This window comes from Capricornis sumatraensis, chromosome 5 (assembly GCF_032405125.1).
Source record: "Capricornis sumatraensis isolate serow.1 chromosome 5, serow.2, whole genome shotgun sequence".
Lineage (NCBI taxonomy): Eukaryota > Metazoa > Chordata > Mammalia > Artiodactyla > Bovidae > Capricornis > Capricornis sumatraensis.
The window spans coordinates 12,651,651-12,656,469 of record NC_091073.1 but is presented as its reverse complement, the minus strand read 5'-3'; the positions used below and the strand labels follow the sequence as shown (position 1 = coordinate 12,656,469).

Below are 4,819 nucleotides of genomic sequence, written 5' to 3'. Positions count from 1 at the left end.
CCACATACTGCAGGATTTACTCCCAACTCCTTCCCTATCACTTGCTTTCTTTGTTGAGGATTTCTAAGGGTATTTCCACTTGTTTTGGGTTAATTTTCTGGTTGTGTGCCTATGTGCTATGTTGCTTCAGTTGTGTCTAACTTTTTGCAACATTTATGGACTGTAGCCTGCCAGGCTCCTCTGTCCATGTGATTCACCAAGCAAGAATACTAAAGTGGGTTGTCATGCCCTCCTCCAGGAGGTCTTCCTGACCCAGGGATCGAATCCGCATCTCTTGCATTGCAGGCAGATTCTTTACCGCTGAGTGACTGGGGAAGCCCAAAATAAAATTATAGTAACTCAACATTGGGCTTCCCTGGTGGCCCAGCTGGTAAAGAATCCGCCTGCGATGCAGGAGACCCCGGTTCAATTCCTGGGTCAGGAAGATCCCCTGGAGAAGGGATAGGCTACCTACTCCAGTATTCCTGGACTTCCCTGGTGGTCAAATGGTAAAGAATCCGCCTGCAATGCAGGGGACCTGGGTTCAATCCCTGGATTGGGAAGATCCCCTGGAGGAGGGCATGGCAACCCACTCTAGTATTCTTGCTTGGAGAATCCCCAGGGACAGAGGAGCTTGGCAGGCTGCAGGCCATGGTGTTGCAAAGATTTGGACATGACTGAGAGACTCAGCACAAACACACAACTCGTATATTAGGGGGACTAATCAAATATATGATTTATATGGAAGAAAGTAAGATAGACCTTACTAATGTCTTAATTCATATCATACTGACTCATAGAAACTTGAGCCTAGAAGAATATTTGGAAAGCTCTCTTGTCCATCTTTTCTTTACAGAGGAGGAGAAAATTTCAGATAGTTAACTGCTTTACACAGGCATTTCAAAGGCAAGTACTAGATAATGGGAATATCCTGAAAGACCTGAAAATCACTTCTTTGTCTACATATAAAACTGGCTTGAGATGGGTTAAAACTTTAAAAATTGCTTTTTCTATCAATAACTGAGACATGTTAATAGTTGTTTTTGAAAATAGAAAAAATTCCACTGGAGAAAATGTTTACTTCTCAGGAACTCTCAAGAATGGGACAAGGCCTTGGAGATCAGTTGGCTTAAAACTCAATGGGATGCAAGAATCCCTTTTTTATTGTCTTGAAAGTTATCGCAAGGTTAGGCAATTTTGAAACATCATTAACAAGGAGAAAATGGCTTTGAAATACTGGATGTAAGTCAACAGGAGCAGCAGCAATACCACAGAAAGCAAAAGGGGTAGGCCAGTGCTGGGATGCTGGGACTCCCAGTCTAGATTCTGCTGCTCGGCACCTACTCAACGTTCTTACCAATTATTTCTCACATTATATCAACATGGGGACATGTCAACTTTCTGGAAATCTTTTAATAACTTGGCCCTAGGCAACTTTTAAAACTCATGCTTCTAGAAACTACACAGAAAATCATATTAGCGCTCCATGATGTTTTCATTCCCCGGGTTATGGATTTTCACCAGCAAGAGGGATGCAGTTAACTTCCGTGTCATGGTAAGTGGATTGCAAGAAGCATGGAATGATGATAGAGCAGAAACGTCCCAGGTGGATGGGTTGAAAAATCATCTCCCTCATTTTATAGTTGAGGAAGCTGAGGCCCAGATCCCTTGGCTGGTTGGTAGCAACCCCAAGGATGGGTAAATGATTGGCTCAATGACATTCCTGAAGGCCTGGGTTCTTTCCAGTTGTCAGTTCTGCCTCCTTCAAGGTATTCACTTTTTCTACATGTTTATCTCAATGATTGGAAAGTAGATGGAGCAGCTCTGGGAATCACAGCTAGATATGATATTGCCCAACTGAAAATGAGGAAAGTGAAAGTGAAGTCGCTCAGTTGTGTCCGACTCTTTGAGACCCCATGGACTGTAGTCTACCAGGCTCCTCCATCCGTGGGATTTTCCAAGCAAGAGTACTGGAGTGGGTTGCCGTTTCCTTCTCCAGGGGATCTCCCTGACCCAGGGATTGAACCCGGGTCTCCCGCATTGCAAGCAGACGTTTTACCCTCTCAGCCACCAGGGAAGCCCCAAAATGAGGAAGGTGTCTTTAAGAGTAAGAAACCCTTTCTTAGAGGTAGCCAGCAGATTTCTCATTTCTGATTGGTCAGAAGTGGGTCATGTATCCTTCCTAAACCAAAGGCAAATAAAATCAGAGTGTCGTTGGGCCATTAAGATTTACCTTCTTGGGCTAGAATAGGGCCAGCCTCCTACTAGTATGTGGTCACATGGAGGAGGGTGGCTATTTGAACAAAAACCTGGGTCATTTTAGCACATGCGTGCAGAGAAATAAATATTGAGTAGGCAACCAAAAAAATCTTCTAAAACCTATTAGGCACCCCAAGCCTCAAGCAACAGCTGAAGATCACCGGAAATGATTTATTTTAGAACCTGCAGAGCATTTCTTTGCTGTCTCTTGCTCTGTTGCACCTAAAGTTTTCCTCTTTGGACTTCCCTAGTGGTCCAGTGGTCAAGCATCCACCTGACGTGAGTTCAATCCCTGGTCTGGGAGGATCCCACATGCCATGGGGCAACTGAGCCTGTGCACCGTGGGCTAAACCTACGCACCCAGAGCCCACGCTGTGCAACAAGGGAAGCCACCGCAGCGAGAAGCCCACACAGAAAAAACCAGAGTGGCCCCCACTCGACACGCGTAGAGAAAGCCCGACCAAAGCAGGGGAGGCCCAGGACAGCCACAGACAGCCAGATAGCTCTTTCCTTCTTTCCTGTCTGCCTCACCGCTTTCTCCTCCCCAGCGTTTTCCCTAAACTGGCTGTGAACTAAAACTAGCGTATACCACTTTCAGGGTCTACCGTATGCAAAGCATCATACTAATATAACAATCTTTGGGGCATGTTTGTTACAACATTATAAACCATATTCTTTAAGTCAGTTTAATTATTTTATAATATTAATGGGATTGCTATCTGATACCAAAACTTGTTCCTTGCTTTCTTTTTTTCACCCTGGTAATCACAGATCTTGCAAGAGAAAAGATTTACACTGAGTTGCAGCCACCAAAAGGGTTTCCCCAATGACTCAGTGGGTAAAGAATCTGCCTGTAATGCAGGAGATACAGGAGGCTTCAGTCCCTGCGTCAGGAAGACCCCCTGAAGGAGGAAATGGCAACCCATTCCAGTAAACTTGCCTGGAGAATCACATGGACAGAGGAGCCTGGCGGGCTACAGTCCAAAGGGTTACAAAGAGTCAGACATGACTGAGCACACACATGGTGCCATACATAAGAATACACAAAATACGTAAGAATCCACACCAGCGCATGGAGTCTTCCCTTAAGTATTCACTGTGTCTCGAAATGCTAGTGAATGTATTATTTTCTCTATTAGTCACTTCATTCTATAATCAGAATTACATTCTCCACTAGTAGGGAGGTCTCTCATTTCCTTAAAATCCTTTTTAATTACAGTTCCTTGTCTTGACAACCATATTGGTGCTGTTGTACTGACAAGGGGTCAGTTGCTTTGTGTTCCAAAACCTGCTATAAAAATTGAAATGACTATTATTCTTCAGCTCTGAAGGAATATAACATAAATCATCAAGCATTATGATATAAATGTGTATAAGCAGTGACTATAAAAAAATAAGGCTAATTATTATTTAACATAACAAACCTTCATTAAAGATAAGCCAGTTCTTTCACTGAGCTGAAAGATGCAGGAAATCACCTAGATTTTTCAGGAAACAAAAACCTAGCTGAAATCTACACTGAAATATTGACTATTTCTGTGGCCTTTTGAAAGCTGTTCCTCTTACTTTTCTTTTCTCTACAGTAGAAAAAACAAAAATACAAAGAATCTCTCTCTCCCTCTCTTTAGTCACTAAATCGTGTTCAACTCTTGCGACCCCATGGACTGTAGCCTGCCAGGCTCCTCTGTCTGTGGAATTCTCCAGGCCAGAATATTGGAGTGGGTTGCCATTTCCTTCTCCAGACAAAGAATAGGGTCAGCCTATAACTTACTGTCCACCTGGGACACTTTCTGCATGTTTCCCTCAGACATTCTTTCAGGTCCTTTTATGGGGGAAGTTTTGCTTGAAGTTTAATATATATATAGAAAAGTGGATCATAAGTGAACTTTCAAAAACTGAATATATCTATGAAATAGATTAAGAAATAACCAGATTTTAAAAATCTATAAAATCAGTACCCAGACTAAGGAATAGAGTATGACCAACATTTAAGCTCAGATATGTTCTTTTTTTTTTTAAATGTATTTGGCACAGCACCTGGGATCGTAGTTTCCCAACCAGGGATCAAACTGGGACTCCAGCAGTAAGAGCATCAAATCCTAAGCATTGGACTACCAGGTAACTCCCTAAACTGAAATATTTTTGAGAATGAATGGTGGCATTTTATGTTAACAGCCAGTTGAGGTATATTGATATACAATAAACTGTGCATATTTAAATTTACAGTTTGTGTTCCTTTCAACAGAACATATACTCAAATTGGAACAATACAGAGAGGATTAGCATGAGCCCTGTGCAGGCATGACATGAATTTGTGGAGCACTTCATATTTTAAGAATAATAATAATAAAATGAATTTACAGTTTGATGAGTTTTGGCATATACCTATGAAACTATTCACCACAAAATAATAAAATATTCACCATCTCAAAAGCTTTCCTTGCATCTCTATGTAACTTCTCCTTTCACCCCTACCTTCCTTATCTTCAGACAACCACTCATCTGGTTTCTGTCACATTTGTATTTTATAGAATTTTATATTGACAGAATCAGATCTTAGTAGAAAAGCTTTCAGTTTTTC

General features: G+C 41.9%; 1 non-coding gene across 1 annotated transcript; it reads left to right on the top strand.

The window, feature by feature from the left end:
• The first annotated feature begins 4,469 nt into the window (after positions 1-4,469).
• Positions 4,470-4,572, top strand: LOC138080522 (U6 spliceosomal RNA). Its single transcript, XR_011144981.1, has one exon. It is a non-coding gene; the product is annotated as a U6 spliceosomal RNA (small nuclear RNA).
• Positions 4,573-4,819: the final 247 nt, after the last annotated feature.